This window comes from Bufo gargarizans, chromosome 5, assembly GCF_014858855.1.
Source record: "Bufo gargarizans isolate SCDJY-AF-19 chromosome 5, ASM1485885v1, whole genome shotgun sequence".
In the NCBI taxonomy this organism is placed as follows: Eukaryota; Metazoa; Chordata; class Amphibia; order Anura; family Bufonidae; genus Bufo; species Bufo gargarizans.
In genome coordinates this window covers 402,041,654-402,059,939 of record NC_058084.1, presented here as the reverse complement: position 1 = coordinate 402,059,939, position 18,286 = coordinate 402,041,654, and the positions used below count along the sequence as shown (strand labels likewise).

Below are 18,286 nucleotides of genomic sequence, written 5' to 3'. Positions count from 1 at the left end.
TATCATTGCCCAGGCCGTGTGTGTTCTAGAGCATCCAGCCCATAATAGAACAGTCCTGTCCTTTTCCGTAATGCAGACAAGAATAGGACATGTTCTATATTTTTGCAGACAGCACGGAACGGACATACAGATGTGGGCAGCGGACAATTAAACACCATATATAAGGCTTCAATCCTTCGAATACCCAACACTAGAGACAAAAAGCAAAAAATGCTAATTTGTTAAAGGGGTTCTGCACTTTTATTTAACTGATGATCTATCCTCTGGATAGATCATCAGCTTCTGATCGGCGGGGGTCCAACACCCGGGACCCCCGCCGATCAGCTGTTTGAGAAGGCAGCGGCGCTCCAGCAGCGCCGCGGCCTTCTCACTGTTTACCGCCGGGCCGCCCGCCTACTGACGTCACGACTTGTATCAACTAGAGTGGGCGCGGCTAAGCTCTGTTCACTTGAATGGAGCTTAGCCGCGCCCACTCTAGTTGATACAAGTCGTGACGTCAGTGGGCGGGCGGCCCGGCGGTAAACAGTGAGAAAGCCGCGGCGCTGCTGGAGCGCTGCTGCCTTCTCAAACAGCTGATCGGCGGGGGTCCCAGGTGTCGGACCCCCGCCGATCAGAAGCTGATGATCTATCCAGAGGATAGATCATCAGTTAAATAAAAGTGCAGAACCCCTTTAACTCTTCTTATCCTTAAGTGAATTTTTGGCTACTTGTCAGTGTCTGGGTATTCCTCGATGTGCCATTGAATGGTTTTGGCCAGCCCTCATTAAAGAAGGAATACTTAAGATTCCAAGGAAATAATTAGAATTCTGCTAAGGGCATTAATTAGCACAGGAGTCTTCTTGGCCAAACACTGCAATTATACTGTAAATCTTTTACAGATTGGGGGTGGGGGTATTATAGACACACCCAGGCGCTGGTATCTCAGAGGGTTGAAAGACACCTCTGTTAGCATAGTTTCCTGGGAATAAGAATGATTTGGTATTTATTCAGTACCAGAACTTTGTCTAATAACATTTTACATCTAAGTCTTCATTCAGATGGCTGTTACCGGCGCGTTTTAAGATCTACAGTACATTACGTCTGCAACACCTGGTCCTCCTGCAATTCAACTCAACTGAACTTAGATCAGCAAAGACCTAAGTTCAATATAGCTAAACTGCAGGAGTTCCAGACGTGGCAGCTGGTGTAATACCATGCTAAAATGCACCAACATTACAGCCATCTATATCAACCACAACTATAATTCCTACAAGTTTTTTAATGCAAAGTTTTGCATTTTTGCATTAATTTTAGGAGACATTCTTAATGGATTGTTTCATCATCATCCTGACAGTTTTATACCACCTATATGATAACCTAGTGAAGTAACAATAATGGGTGCATCTGTCCATGCCAAACAGCAACCTTAAAGGGAATGTAGCTCTTCAGGGGAATATGTTATTAGAAAAGGATTTATTGGTTAAATTGCATTTGTATGCTAAACATGTTATTTTTTAAAAAGCTTAAAAAATCTAAAACCTTTCAGTTTTCACAATAAGCACTAGGACCAATAATATGTTGACACTTACTTTTTCAGTAGCCATCACATTATCATTAGAGGCAGGATTACAATGACAGATATCACCTATATAGAGAGAACACAGGGTCCACCATTCAAATAGGTGATATCACAGCTAATCTACTTCCTCCTATGTCTCTGCACATGTCACAGAGCGGCCTAGAAAAATCTCCCATAGAAGTCAATGGCCCGTGTGGCTGTTTGAAAGAACTGGAAGTCTTGAAATATTTTAGGCCTAGTGACCAGTCTGAAAACTGCAAGATTTTAGGATTATTTTTAAAATATAGATAGGATAGGGACATAGAAAATAATTTAAAAAAATACAAAAAATTAAGACATTCCGAATTTGGCGGTGAAAGCTTGTAAACTATACTATGATTGTAACTAGCAGCCATTTTTTTTAGGGGTACAGCATCCATTAACATTTATCACCTATGCACAGGAAATGCATTCCATCGGTGATAAATGATATATTGGGACCCCCACTGATCCCTAGATCAAGGGACCCAATAGAGGAGTTGTAAGGAGTAATCTGGAGGAGTCCCACTGGTCAGATGACCCCAATTTAATCATTATCCTGTGTTAAAGGGGTTTTCCCATTAAAAACACTGTGTCTGATCTGCTGGGGTCCAACACAATAAAGGTTGCCCTGTATTTCTCCGACTGAAAGCAGCTGCAGTCGCGTATGCGTGCTAATGCCCCATTTAGCTCTATGGGACTGCTGGAGACAGCCAAGTGCATGCTCAGTCCCATAGAGTTGAACGGGGCAGCAGCGTGCCCATTTAATACACCTTTAAAAGGGAACCTGTCACCCAAAAATCGCCTATTAAGCTGCTTACAGTACCTTATAGTGCTGTATAGTCGTTTCCTGATGCACTTTTTGTTAGTTTTGCAGCATGTATGCTCAGTCAGAAATCGATGTTATATTCAGCTGCTGCCCCGTGCTTCAAGTCAGGCTTGAAGTCACGGGGGCAGCGGCCTCGGCGTCTTACATGGCCCTCTCCCCGCCCCCTGCCTCTGTGACTGACAGCCGAAATCCGATTCCGGGACCGCGCTCAACGGCCGCATGCGCAGTAAAGGGCGGCAGGAGCGCGGTCCCGGCTGCCGCGCGTACTACGCGCCGTCTTACTTTCGCCGCACTGCGCATGCGCCCGACATCCTGTATCAAACGCGCCCGCGCCCAGATGCCGGGCGCGGGCGCGTTTGATACAGGATGTCGGGCGCATGCGCAGTGCGGCGAAAGTAAGACGGCGCGTAGTACGCGCGGCAGCCGGGACCGCGCTCCTGCCGCCCTTTACTGCGCATGCGGCCGTTGAGCGCGGTCCCGGAATCGGATTTCGGCTGTCAGTCACAGAGGCAGGGGGCGGGGAGAGGGCCATGTAAGACGCCGAGGCCGCTGCCCCCGTGACTTCAAGCCTGACTTGAAGCACGGGGCAGCAGCTGAATATAACATCGATTTCTGACTGAGCATACATGCTGCAAAACTAACAAAAAGTGCATCAGGAAACGACTATACAGCACTATAAGGTACTGTAAACAGCTTAATAGGCGATTTTTGGGTGACAGGTTCCCTTTAACACAACAATATGAATGAATCAAACAATAAAAGAACCACAATACATACAGAAAATACATACAATTATCATTCAGTGCTAATGGAGTTTTTATATTTAATTTCTTTGTGTAATGCCCTTAGTATAAAGTATGTAGAAGCCATAGGAGTCAAATCCTCTAATCCCTGCATTTAATATCTTAGGCCATATAAACTACATACTGAAGACAATGCTGCAGCCTTACCTGCACTCCTAGGTAGAACCTGCAACCAACCTTGTGACCATTTCAAGAATCTGACCAGGCTTAGGCCGGGTTCACATCACCGTTATGGATTCCGTTTTTGTTTTCCATTCTAACATGGTTATAACGGAAAATAGAGAAATCCATAAGACGGAAGTCAAAACAAAAGCCTTTAAGAAGCATTCCGTTTTGATCCTTCATAATACAAGTCTATGGGCAGCATAACGGATCCGCCCTGGTTTTCATTATGCAGGAGTCCAGTCCTGCATAATGGAAACCAGGACGGATCCGTTATGCTGCCCATAGACTTCTATTATGACGGAATGCAAAACGGAAGCCTTTAAAAGGCATTCTGTTTTGCTTTCCGTCCTAATGGGCAATCATAACGGATCCATCTGGTTTCCATTATGCATCTGTCGACAGGACTTTGTTTTCTCCATCTTGCATAACGGGAACCAGACGGATTCGTTATGATTCCCATAGACTTTTATTATGACGCATCAAAACGGAATGCCTCTTAACCCCTTCAGGACCCTGCCATTTTTCACTTTAAGGACCAAGCCATTTTTTCCAAATCTGGCATATAACTTTTGATCACTTGGTATTCCACTTTTTGTTATGTAGGGTGACCAAAAATGGCTTTTTTGACACAGTTTTTATTTTTTAGGCTGTTCACCTGAGGGGTTAGGTCATGTGATACTTTATACAGCAGGTTCTTACGGACACGGCAATACCTAATATGTATATTATTTTTTATTTATTTAGGAGTGGGTTCACACTAGTGTTAGGGATTCCGTTATGGCTTTCCGTTATAACACGGTTATAACGGAAAATAACAGAATGCCCAGACAGAATGCAAAATGGAAACCTTTAAAAGGCATTCCGTTTGCTTTCCATCCTAATAGAAGTCTATGGGAAAGCATAACGGATCCATCTGGGCCCCGTTATGCAAGACGGAAAAGGACTTTGTTTTCTGTCTTACATAGCGGGACCCAGACGGATCCGTTTGGATTCCCATAGACTTCTATTAGGACGGAGAGCAAACGGAATGCCTTTTAAAGGTTTCCGTTTTGCATTCCATCATAATATTAGGCCAGAAGAACGGATCCGTCCTTCCGTCTTATGGATTCCGTTATAACCATGTTATAACAGAAAGCCATAACGAAATCCCTAATGCTAGTGTGAACCCACTCTAAGTTTTACACAATAAATGCATTTTTTAAACAAAAAAAATCATGTTTTAGTGTCTCTATATTCTGAGAGCCATATTTTTTTTTATTTTTTGCCCGATTGTTTTATATAGGGGCTCATTTTTTTGAAGGATGATGTGACGGTTTGATTGGTACTATTTTGTGGGTCATACGCCTTTTTGATCGCTTAGTGTTGCACTTTTTGGGATGTAAGGTGACCAAAAAATTTTTTGTTTCAGCACAGTTTTTTTTTTCTACAGAGTTCAGGTAAAGTTTTTTTATTATGAAAAAAACTTTATTTTAACTTTTTATTTTTGCCCCACTGGGACTTCAACTTCTGGGGTCTGATCCCCTCTGCAATGCATTACAATACAACCTGTATTGTAAGGCTACTTTCACACTTGTGGCAGACCGGATCCGACAGGCTGTTAACCGTGTCGGATCCATCATTCCGCTATTTTGCCGTGCCGCTGGACCACCGCTCCGTCCCTATTGACTATAATGGGGTCGGAGCTCCGGCGCAGCACGGCAGTTCGCGGTGAGAGGCCGCCAGACTAAAAAGTCAGACATGCAGGACTTTTAGTCCGGCGGCCTTTTGCCGTGCACTGCCGTGCTGCGCCGGAGCTCCGCCCCCGTCCCCATTTGGCACAGCGAAATAGCAGAAGGACGGATCCGACAGGGTGAACAGCCTGTCGGATCTGTCCTGCCGCAAGTGTGAAAGTAGCCTAATACATTGCATGTCAGCTTGTATGCAGACAGCCTGCCTGTGAGACCCAGCCTAGCAATTAGGGCTCTTTCACACGAGCGGATGCCGTGCGGGTAATCCGCTGCGTGAAAGAGAGCCAAGCCTCACTCCGGACAGCAGAGACACGGAGCATTAACATGATTGATAATGCTCCGTTCCTCTCTGTGATCTTTTTACTACAAAATCATGGTGACAACTTTATCTCCCTGTGATTTTGTAGTAAAAAGATCACAGAGAGGCAAAGAGCATTATCAGTCATGTTACTGCTCCGTGTCTCTGCTGTGCAGAACGCAGCTTGGCTCTCTTTCACGCAGCGGATTACCCGCACGGCATCCGCTTGTGTGAAAGAGTCCTTATCGTTCACAAGATCATAATTTTGATCGCCTACTCCATCCTTTGTAAAGCAGACTGTTGCGTTTACACAAAGCGAAATTTTTGTGGTGTGCAGTGAACGATTCCTGTTTACACGTATGAAATCGTTAACGTCCAATGATGATTTTTGTGTCCACACAGATGATCGAACCAACGAGAAATCTACTGATTGTCGTTCATTGCTTTTACACGGCTTGATCACTTTCACATCTGCGTTTCAGTTTTGTCCCCATTCATTGTCAATAGGGACAAAACTGAACAAACCGGAACGCTGTGCACCAGAATGCATTCCTTCCGGTTTGTTGCGTTTCCACTCTGGACACAAGACCGCTGAAAGCGGCGTTTTTGTGTGCGTCATGGGATACTGATCAAGACGGATCCAGCATCAAACACAATGTGAGGGCTCACACACACGGAAAATACGACCCCCAAGGCCCCTTTCACACAAGAGAGTTTTCCGCGTGGGTGCAATGCGTGACGTGAACGCATAGCACCCGCACTGAATCCTGACCTATTCATTTCAATGGGTCTGTGTACATGAGCGTTTTTTTTTACGCATCAGTTCTGCATTGCGCCAAAAACGCAGCATGTTCTATATTCAGCGTTTCTCACGTAGCCCTGGCCCCACAGAAGTGAATGGGGTTTCAGTCAAAAATGCATTGCATCCGCAAGCAAGTGCAGGTGCGATGTGTTTTTTACTGATGGTTGCAACCTTCAGTTTTTTATCACGCACGTGAAAAACACATCAAAATGCATTGCACCCGCGTGGAAAAAACTGAACAACTGAACACAATTGAAGACAAAACTGACGGAAGTTGTTTGCTAAATTATGCGGGTTTTACTGAACGCAACCTGAACGCATCCGGAAAGAGGCCTAATAGATCCGCTCGTGTGAAAGAGGCCTAATAGATCAGTCCCATCCTTGTCCATAATGCAGACAATAATAGGACATGTTCTATTTTTTTTTTGCGGAACGGACATATTGAAACGGAATGCACACGGAATAACTTCAGTTGTTTTTGCAGACCCATTGAAATGAATGGTTCCGCATACTGTCCGCAAAAAAAAATAAAAAAAAAAATCGGAACAGACACGGAAAGAAAATACATTCATGTACATGAGCCCTAAGTACCGGATCAGTTTTTTCGGACACGTCTTCATTTTAGATATAATACAACCGGATCCATTCTGAACGGAGGCAGACAGTTGTATTATGGACCGGATGCGTTTTTGCCTATCCCTTGCCGGATCCATTAAAAAACGTAGATCTGAAAGTTGGCTTAACAATAATTTACATGATAATCGGCTCGTGTAAAGGAACCTTCAGTCTACTCTGACATGGATTCATAGCTTTCCCAATGGAGGTTGCATCATTGGTTTAATATGAAGAATAACAAAAGATAAAAGGGCTAACAAAACACAAAACAAAGCACAGTGCGTTACGGCCATAATCGTGTCTGGACAGAGCACATTGCTGCCCCCAGGGGACTATAATGTCCGCCCCTTGAGAATGGCCAGGTACAGAAATCCATGACCTGAGGGTTGATTGATCCTAAATAAGGCACAAGGAGCCACTGCAGGGAGGCGTGGGCCGGGCGGAGGGGGCACACAGCCATTAACATTCCATCCACCTGTTCTTGGCCTGTGGATATATTTGGTTGATGCACAATATATACTACTTCCAGCTAATGGATCCAAATCTCTGAGCTGATCCTGCACTGTTCCAGATCCAAACCCAAATCCCATTGCAATATTGAAAGCAATTATTTTCTGAGCACAGATTTCGTTTTATACGTCCCGTCTTAATATAAAAGATATGAAAATAAATACGTTTTTTAGTATGAGTCTTCCTATGAATGTCAGCGATACCCTTCATATGCACAGACTCTATTCCTCACCGCTTTACAATCAGGGGACGCACATCGCTCCTCGTCCCTGCGCACATTGATTAATATTTCCCAGCATGCCAGGGAACCACAATACAATTTAATAATGTGTTACCGTCTCCTTATCGGGTGAACAGATCTGAGTCCATCACGTCACATTCTCTATACTGTAACGACAGGCCAAGGCACTGTATATACAGATGTAGCAGAGCTGAGTCTATAAAGGGTGACAATGGCTGGGTTTGCATATTCAGGTCTTTAGATGCAGTTTTTAAAGCCAGAACCAGGGGTGGACAGGACAAAAGAGGAGAGGTATCTGTTCTCTACATGTTCTTTCCCTGTGTATACACCCAGTGTGCAGCCACTACATATTGATGACCTATCCTCAGGATAGATCATCAATGTCTGATCGGCGGGGGGGGTGCTGGGAGACAAACCCCATTGATCAGATATTGATGACCTATCCCGAGGATAAGTCATCAATATGTAGTGGCTGCGCAATCCCTTCAACTGTGAATTTACACAGGACTGCAGGTCAACCCCATCACTGGCATAGTTAAAAGGGTTAAATTACACGTGCGGCTGCTATATCTGTAGTCACTGTAATGCCCATGAGAATACTACATTACTCTGCACTTCATGGAAAGAACGAGTGGATATCCACAAATCCCCCCTCAATGCTACTACTAATGTTATAAAAGGAAACCTGATCCTGTATTGATAAGTCTCCGGTTTTCTGTATGGCAAAGCAATAATCAATAGGCACTCTTCACAATACAGTCGGATAGGACGTCCTGTCCATGTCCACTAAGTGTATTCTTAAGTGACTGCGCTGGCTATTGACACAAGACTTTGGGTTACATCAATCATCAAAGCACAGACAAACATCATTATTACTGTTATCAGTGCTGCATTATTATAATATGCTTTATTTGCCATTTTCTTTTAAATTGCTGACACATCCCGGGGCACTTTGCATTGAGTGCGCTCACATTGATCGTCTATCGATAATATTACTATTATTACACTCTAATAATACACGACATAATGAAAACAATGGAACGTAAATTTATTAACCCTGCTGCACAGAAATGTGTTATAAATGTTATTGCTAATAGAAAAAAATGAGAATAAATACATTCATGCCTAATAATAATAATTATAATAATTATTATTATTATTATTATTATTATATAGTGGTAATAATGATATAATAATATTATAAAAAGTAATAATAATAATAATATAATAGTGGCTATAGTGGTAATAATATTATAAATAATAATATTCTAAAAGTAGTAATAATATAATAGTGGTTATAGTAGTAATACTGATGGTATAGACAATATTAGAAAAGTAGTAATAGTCATAATAACATTATAGTAGTGGTAATAATACAGTATAATAATAGTACTAGTAGCACGGAGAGTATATAACTATAATAATATCACTAGTAGCAGTGACACATCCCAGTGGATGACGCTACAAAACCATAAGATATCACAGTAACAAAACAATAGAATAATACTAGTAGGGCTGATAATAAAAGTAGTATAACCATATTGTAAAGACAAATATAAAGTATAATAATAGAATAAGTTATGTTAATAGTAATCACAATAGTAGGATTATAACAAACTCACTAGTACCAATGACATAGCCCAGTGAATCCTACTATAATACTAAACTGTCAGAGTAAGAAAACTAGACAATAATGATAATAGTAGTAGTATAATTGTAGTACTGATAATAAAAGTAGAATGAGTAGAAGAATAGGATGATACCAGCTATAAGGACGCCAACAGTATGATTATAATAGCATCACTATTAGCAATGACACATCCCAGTGAATCCTGCATAAGGCACAGGATGAAATGGGTGTATGGAAGGAGCAGAAGACTTCCAGGGTGGCCAGCAGCAGTCCTTGCAGGATAATTCAGTTACATAATCACATGGGCAGGATGAGCTCTCTACTGTACAGCTGGGTAACAACTTCTGCACCCATCCCTTGTAATCTAATTGAATAGTAATTATTGTGGAGGGAGCAAGAAAAAAATCTATGTGATAATGGATTTAATTCTCCATGTAAGGTTACAGCTGAATGTGATGTTAGAGAAGCTTCTCTGCTCATATTCACACTGTCTGGGATGCCTTCCAGGTCCATGATATAACTCTATTAGACTATGTGTTAACCTCAATTCCAGCTTTACACTGACAGGTATACAAAGTATTCCATGTCCAGGTCTAGCTCCTCAGGCAAGTTTACGGAGGCTTGTTGATGAAGGGTTAATTTGTATTGAATAACACTAATGAATTCACTCAAGGAGTTGGTGACTCTTGGATGAGACTCCAGAAGTCAATGCTTTCCTACTACAGAAGCAGGTAAGAGGGTCAGGTACTTACAGTGCTTGTCCAGGAGGTCTATAGAACTGCCTAGGTCTGTAGATCAATTCTGGGGTAAAGTCCACAAACTGTTCTGCTCTAGCCCTGGTGCTTAGTCCAATTAAAGACCCAGCTCATGTTGCTTTTGTGGGAGGCACAAAATGAGGGGGAGTCCGCCCTCCAGCTGCTGTTCTATGCCAGGCTGATCTACAAAGATGATGAAGGTAAGAGGGAGGCTTTGGTTGGTCCAGAGGGGAAGGAAGAGAAGAACATTAATTACCTGCTTAGGCTTGTGTGACTGCAAACCCTCCGAGGTTTTAGGACGTGTGATCTCTGATCAGCAGCTCAGGACTGGTCTCAAGGTAACCACTCCCTAAGAATAAGCAGGCGGCAGCTGCCTTCAACCCTTACTGAGCTGGGAGGTCTCTCTCTCTCTCTTATCAGCCACCACCAATTGGTCATCCAAGTTTTTCATGGAATTCCATATTCCCTCCAAGACTGAGACTCCTGTGCATGATTACAAAGAAGGGTTCAAACACCAACCATAAAGTCTTTGACACTCTTGAAGCCCAGCACTTTAGATTCCTAGTGGACACCAACTGGGACTCAACATCTTCAGGTTTCTGGTTATGACCTTCAAAACAAGGTTTCTTGCTACAGTCAGTTCAAGACCAGGTTAGAAGTAGTCAATAACACCTCCTCAAACCAAGAGAAGTAATTGTATTTCATAGAAGTTTTCAAGAACCCAACACAATGAGCCATGCATCCAATCTTCTTGGTAGACCCATCATGACTTCTTCCTTCATCAGGTATCCAGCCCCTTGGATCATTCCAGAATAATTATTCCACCATAAGAAACTTTATAACATCAAGCTCAAGTCTTTCCAAACTCTCTTGTTCTCTTCAGTCTGTGCTCCTAGCTGATGGAGGCTTCAAAGTGCTTTACTGTCAGACAGAAATCACAAGCTCCTCTCCACCTGGTAATAAATACCCAGCGCAGGTGGAAGCTTTACCATGTAATCATTATAATAGGGACAGCAGGGGACTCGTCACTAGAAGGATGGCAGGCTAGAAGATTCTCCTGTCTGTAGTCACTCCCTGCTCTGAACCTCCCACAGCAACTCATTGAGAAGTCATTCTAAGGTTGGAGTCATGTCGCCACCTAGTGGTCGTCAGGAGAACTTTTCTGGTAAAAAAAATATATATATATATACACCAATGTCATCTCAGATCATTGCAAAGCTATCAGGATAAGGGCTCATGCACAAACAAATGCCATAGCATTGTGTAGAGATATGCACTTCTGTGGAGTTCTATATAGTATCATTTATTTTGACCATATGATGTTCAGTACAGGTACCATATGAGTTCTGAAGTATTTCAAAGCCAATTATTTCTTTCAGCAGGTTTGGTGAGAAAATCAGTTACATATACACAAATTTCTGTTAGGAGAAAACTGCAACCAGAAAGCATCACTTGGAGAATATCAAGAGAAACTCTTAAATAATAAAATTACTGTCATAGTGTTGCTCCCATAATATGTGCACAATGCCACATATTCACACTAATAAGAGTAAGATGGTTTATTTTTTTTATTTTTTTTTGCCATGGTTTGATTCTCTGGGAAAGAGCCCACTTTGCCACCTATATTAGGTGTCCACAAGGACACATATTCTGAACTAGGATCCATAGTCAACGGGACAGGGAAGTCATAATTAATAATTTCATGGAGAACACATGAAGGCAGGGCCAACATAAGTAGATGAGGCCAGCAGTACCACATTCTGGCACATTATACCACCCCAGCAGATCCAAATACAACAGTGCATCACAAAATACTGCCCCAGCAGCACAATATGCCCCTTCAAAAACTGCCCCTCTGTGGTGGCCTGAGCCAGCTTCCACATTCTGCCCTCCTACTCTAGTTGCCTCAGGATGGCAATACAGTTGAATTCAGGAGTCAGGAGGGGGGCATCACATCATTACTTACCTGGCTTGGGGCAATGAGAAAGGCTTAGGTGGCTCACTGGGCATCGGCCCACCAGGAAGTTTCCCTGTAGGGTCTGTGGCCAGTCCTCCCCTGGTTTCAAGTGAACAGTCAGTTCTGGTCATAAGCATAGGAATTAAAGGCCTATTTCTGACTCCATATACAGTCCTACAAAATCATGGCAATAATCAGATTGTTACTCATTGAAGCACCGCCTCATTTTACCCTGTAGTAGAAAACCGGAGGATTGCTGTTGTGGAACTAAAACCCTCAACACACTGAGCGTTGTAGATGTGCCGCATGTGAAGATCTACACATTGAAGACCACTTCTCTATTATATTTGTAACAAAAGGCTATTATTGCCTCTGTCTTACATTTCATCATATTTGACTGGAAAAATGAGGGAAGACGCCATTATAAATCAGTGGGGACCATTGGTCCAGCCGCTGAGCTTGCTTTGTCCATCCATGCAGGCTGCGACCTGCTTGCCAACAAGGACCCTCCTCCTCTCCCTTCTCTGCCGTAGGGTGTGTGAAGATTCCTCCGGCTCTTAAAGAGTCAGCCTGTACACGTACCCTAATCTTCACCACGCTGCGGTACTTAAGGTAACTTCCCCTGTGGGAAGGTGCCTGAGCAATAAGTGAGCTTGCTAAGTTCTTGCGAAGGTGTGCAATCTCTGTTTTCTGCCTGTGTACTGACTTTCTGCCCATTTACTGGATTCTGTCTCTGATCTGTGCCTGATCTCCGTATTGACCATTTGCTGCCTGCCCTGACCTCAGACCGTTTACAGTCTAGCATGTGTCCTGCCTGCCCTGATATCGGCCTGTACCTGCCTACAATTTTTCCTGACCCCTAAGTTCTCTGCATCTCACCCCTGTGGGTTAGCTGTTGATCATACAGAGATTACTCCAAGAGGTACCGGCCTGGTGGTTGCCCTGCTGGGCAGTCCAGATCTGTGAATTGGGGGTTAAAAGGTGAAAATCAAGGGTAATGCCCTTTGGAGTAGGTTTAAGTCAAATCGATTAGCTGACAGCATGGTTCCACACCCACTGCTGTAACACCTGCCACCCCCATTCCAGCCCTGCCCAGTTCCCCACTGGTCTCAATTTCCCAGTCCTGTCTCTACACAGTAAATACCTGCTCAGCCAATCACTGGTAGAGGTGGGTGCCCATTGCAGCCAGTGGTCACCGTATAGAAGATTATGGGGGAGTCGGCAGTGTTATAGTCACATCTATGGGCACCTATATTCTTAAAACTCATGATACCTTGTGGTCATAGAAAGCCTGATTGTGAGGATGGTGCCTGTCTTCTACACTGAGACCTTCTGACATGAAAAGTCAGGACTCAGGACAAGGTACACAACATAACCCATGTTGCAGCAATAGGATATCTATTAGTCACTATATAATTAGACGTAGCACGTTATATTAGTGTGACCTACAGTCAGCGATCATAAGGCATTCCCCAGGAAATCCGACCCCGATCTCAAACTTTTACAGTGTATGATAAGTCATCCTTTACAGTGTTCTCCAACAGGACATTAATCCGGGCCTAAAGATAATTGTTTTCAGAAACCTGTTGCTTCTTACAAAAACACAGACGTGGAGGCCCAGATAAGGTCACCATTGTATGTCCTTTCTAAAAAAAGAAAAAAACACATATGTTACTTTTGTTTCGCTTCACAGAGGTCAGGGTACAAGAGAAAAAAAACTGGTTGACCATCATGTCATTGTCTTTCAGTGTATAATTTGCAGTTCTTAGTGTATGTTGGCGTAGGTCATGGGAACAACTCATTATATTGGGATCTTAAACATTACTTTTTAAAGGCTGATGCAGAAGAACTCAGGCTATGCGTTTGAACCCCGTGCTATCTGCTTCCTTGCACACTGTGGGTTAAATGGTCACATTGAGGTCTCAATACCAGGGAAGCCTGGCCGGGCAGTGTACATGACAGCTGCTCTAACAACAGCAGATACTCCAAATACTTCAACTTCCACAAGCTACTTTTAACATATGGTCCCTGGCTTGACATCAGCTCCCTCTTGTGGTAAGACTTAGGTAGTACATCTCACAAACTGGCTATTAAAATAAATAAAACCATTGTGAGATTTCATAAGCAAACAAGCTTCAATGATTGCTGATTTAGTTCAGGAAGAATATGTTTATCAGCATCTGGAGACGAATATCCCCTGGTCAGTACGGTAAAGGTGAAATTAGATATGTGCTCTTACCGCAGGCAACGCATTCGAATTGCTCAGTGAAGTTTCAGCACCTTGGACAGGAGCACTGGAAGAATGATCATAGATGCAGGGACTACTGAAATGCAGATGACAGGTAGATGTCAATATCCCCAGATCAGCAATGCAGGGAAATCCGCAGCACTCGTCGAATTCAATCAGTGTTTTATTTAGTAGTTAGGCTGCATACATAGCGACGTTTCGACCCTCAGGTCTTTATCGAGCTTTTGGGGATGAGCCCCATTTGATGGTTTAGATCTGCGGCATACACAACTGTAAATCTGTGGTGCCTAAAACTTCTGCTGCAAATTCAGCAATTAATATATCCGATGGAAAAATCTGCTGTATGGATGAACCCCTATAGGGGATCTAATCTCTGAACATATTATTGAACATTACATTTAAGAAATCCACTCCTCAAGTAAAAATAAGGGGTTAACTAGATAGATAGATGATGATTATAGATTATGATCCCAAGATGAAAATGGGTGCGCTAATGGTAACCCCGCCCATAAGAGGGCATTACCAAGTAGAGTTAGATAGATAGATAGATAGATAGATAGATAGATAGAAAAGGTGGACATATAATAGATAGATAGATAGATAGACAGATAATAGATAGATAGATAATAGAGAGAAAGATAATAGATAGATATATAGATAGATAGATAGATAGATAATATAGATAGATAAAAGAAAAGACAGGCAGCATAGCAGTAAAAGAGCGGAGTGCCAGCGGCTGCAGAGGTGATAAAAAATGAACTACATGGCACTTCCAAAGAATAAAGGGGCGTTTATTCACCAAATAACAGTGATGTTTCGGTCCACTCTATGGAACCTTCCTCAAGCAGTGACAAATGTTGTCACTGCTTGAGGAAGGTTCCGTAGAGTGGACCGAAACGTCGCTGTTATTTAGTGAATAAACGCACATTTATTCTTTGGAAGTGCCGTGTAGTTCATTTTTTATCTAGGTAGATAAATACAGATAGATAATAGATAATAAATAGATAGATAGATAGATAGATGATAGATAAATGATAGATAGATAATAGATAGATAGATAGATAGATAGATAATAGATATACACTCACCTAAAGAATTATTAGGAACACCATACTAATACGGTGTTGGACCCCCCCCCCCCCCCCTTTGCCTTCAGAACCGCCTTAATTCTACGTGGCATTGATTCAACAAGGTGCTGATAGCATTCTTTAGAAATGTTGGCCCATATTGATAGGATAGCATCTTGCAGTTGATGGAGATTTGAGGGATGCACATCCAGAGCACGAAGCTCCCGTTCCACCACATCCCAAAGATGCCCTATTGGGTTGAGATCTGGTGACTGTGGGGGCCATTTTAGTACAGTGAACTCATTGTCATGTTCAAGAAACCAATTTTAAATGATTCGAGCTTTGTGACAGGGTGCATTATCCTGCTGGAAGTAGCCATCAGAGGATGGGTACATGGTGGTCATGAAGGGATGGACATGGTCAAAAACAATGCTCAGGTAGCCCGTGGCATTTAAACGATGGTCAATTGGCACTAAGAGGCCTAAAGTGTGCCCAGGAAACATCCCCCACACCATTACACCACCACCACCAGCCTACACAGTGGTAACAAGGCATGATGGATACATGTTCTCATTCTGTTTACACCAAATTCGGACTCTACCATTTGAATGTCTCAACAGAAATTGAGACTCATCAGACCAGGCAACATTTTTCCAGTCTTCAACAGTCAAATTTTGGTGAGCTTGTGCAAATTGTAGCCTCTTTTTCCTATTTGTAGTAGAGATGAGTGGTACCCAGTGGGGTCTTCTGCTGTTGTAGCCCACCTTTCTTTCCCATTCTGACATTCAGTTTGGAGTTCAGGAGATTGTCTTGACCAGGACCACAACCCTACATGCATTGAAGCAACTGCCATGTGATTGGTTGACTAGATAATCGCATTCATGAGAAATAGAACAGGTGTTCCTAATAATTTTTAGGTGAGTGTATATATACAGTACAGACCAAAATTTTGGACACACCTTCTCATTCAAAGAGTTTTCTTTATTTTCATGACTATGAAAATTGTAGATTCACACTGAAGCCATCAAAACTATGAATTAACACATGTGGAATTATATACATAACAAAAAAGTGTGAAACAACTAAAAATATGTAATATTCTAGGTTCTTCAAAGTAGCCACCTTTTGCTTTGATTACTGCTTTGCACACTCTTGGCATTCTCTTGATGAGCTTCAAGAGGTAGTCACCTGAAATGGTCTTCCAACAGTCTTGAAGGAGTTCCCAGAGATGCTTAGCACTTGTTGGCTTCACTCTGCTGTCCAGCTCACCCCAAACCATCTCGATTGGGTTCAGGTCCGGTGACTGTGGAGGCCAGGTCATCTGGCACAGCACCCCATCACTCTCCTTCATGGTCACATAGCCCTTACACAGCTTGGAGGTGTGTTTGGGGTCATTGTCCTGTTGAAAAATAAATGATGGTCCAACTAAACGCAAACCGGATGGAATAGCATGCCGCTGCAAGATGCTGTGGTAGCCATGCTGGTTCAGTATGCCTTCAATTTGGAATAAATCCCCAACAATGTCACCAGCAAAGCACCCCCACACCATCACACCTCCTCCTCCATGCTTCACGGTGGGAACCAGGCATGTAGAGTCCATCCGTTCACCTTTTCTGCGTCGCACAAAGACAAGGTGGTTGGAACCAAAGATCTCAAATTTGGACTTATCAGACCAAAGCACAGATTTCCACTGGTCTAATGTCCATTCCTTGTGTTCTTTAGCCCAAACAAGTCTCTTCTGCTTGTTGCCTGTCCTTAGCAGTGGTTTCCTAGCAGATATTCTACCATGAAGGCTTGATTCACACAGTCTCCTCTTAACAGTTGTTCTAGAGATGTGTCAGCTGCTAGAACTCTGTGTGGCATTGACCTGGTCTCTAATCTGAGCTGCTGTTAACCTGCCATTTCTGAGGCTGACTCTTGGTCTTCCTTTCCTGGGGCGGTCCGCATGTGAGTGTAAGGCGCCGAACTGTTTTGTGAGGATCTCAACTGCGGAAACGTGTTGCATTAACTAGTGCACAAGACCAAGAAGGAAGGTGAGGTTAGATCAGGTTCAGTAACGGATTCCCAGGCGGCTCTCTCAAACTACTGAGAGTTAGGGACCCTAACATCATACACCTGCTCCCTGCTCTGATTATATTATTAACGGCTATCTCTATACGCCCTGCACGTGGATGCAGTTATACATATGGTGCAGGCAACAGTTATAGTCCATGAGTCATATTTTGGACTACACACGCCCCCCTTGCAAGCATTACACAGAGAACAGAGTGCCTTGAATATTATCGCCACTGATGTAAGGTATTGGTAGTCCAGATTAAAGTCAGCCACTAAATAGCTCTACTTGCAGTTTAGTAGAATCCTTAAGTAGCGTCCCGGATTGCCATGGGAGGTTAGCGGAGTCTTGGAGAAGGTTCCCAGGTGTTCTGAAGTCCGGATCCAATGTCAGTGGGGAGAGCTTCAGTAGCAGTGTGCACAGGCGCACACTCCAAATTAGTGGAACACTGTGCATAGCTGCCACGGGGCTTATATGGGGTAGCTCCGCCCAGTGGGAGGAGTCGCTGTGCTGCAGATGGAACCACCCTGCCGATCGTTACAGTACCCCCCTCCCAAGGGAACCCCTCCGGGGTACCCTAGAAGGGGAGGGCCGGTCGGGGAACCTGCGGTGAAACTCCCTTTGCAATTTTGGAGCGTGGACATCATCGGCCTCCTCCCAAGAATCATCTTGGGGACCATAACCCTTCCATCGTATGAGGTACTGGAGTCTCCCCCTCCTCCTTCTGGAATCCAAGAGCTCCTCAACCTCGAACTCTTCATCACCTTGGACAATGACCGGAGGTGACGGGGCAGGGTTCCTGCCCGGGAAAGGGTTAGGACGAAAAGGCTTCAGCAAAGATACGTGAAAGGTGGGGTGTACCTGAAAACGAGGAGGTAGAATAAGTTTCATCGTGTTGGGGTTGACGACCTTCTCGATACGGAATGGTCCCAGGAACTGTTTCCCCAATTTTTTAGAGGGAGTACCCAAGCGGAGGTTTTTGGTGGAGAGCCAGACGGAGTCCCCTGCTT

At 43.4% G+C, this 18,286-nt stretch overlaps 1 protein-coding gene across 1 annotated transcript in view; it reads right to left on the bottom strand.

Annotated features, from left to right (window-relative positions):
• Positions 1 to 10,941, bottom strand: part of LOC122939477 (sodium channel protein type 5 subunit alpha-like) — a 208,215-nt gene extending 197,274 nt beyond the window's left edge. The window contains exon 1 of the mRNA XM_044295548.1: positions 9,949 to 10,941. The gene's annotated coding sequence lies outside the window, so the exon portion shown is untranslated. The remainder of the gene's footprint in view (positions 1 to 9,948) is intronic.
• Positions 10,942 to 18,286: the final 7,345 nt, after the last annotated feature.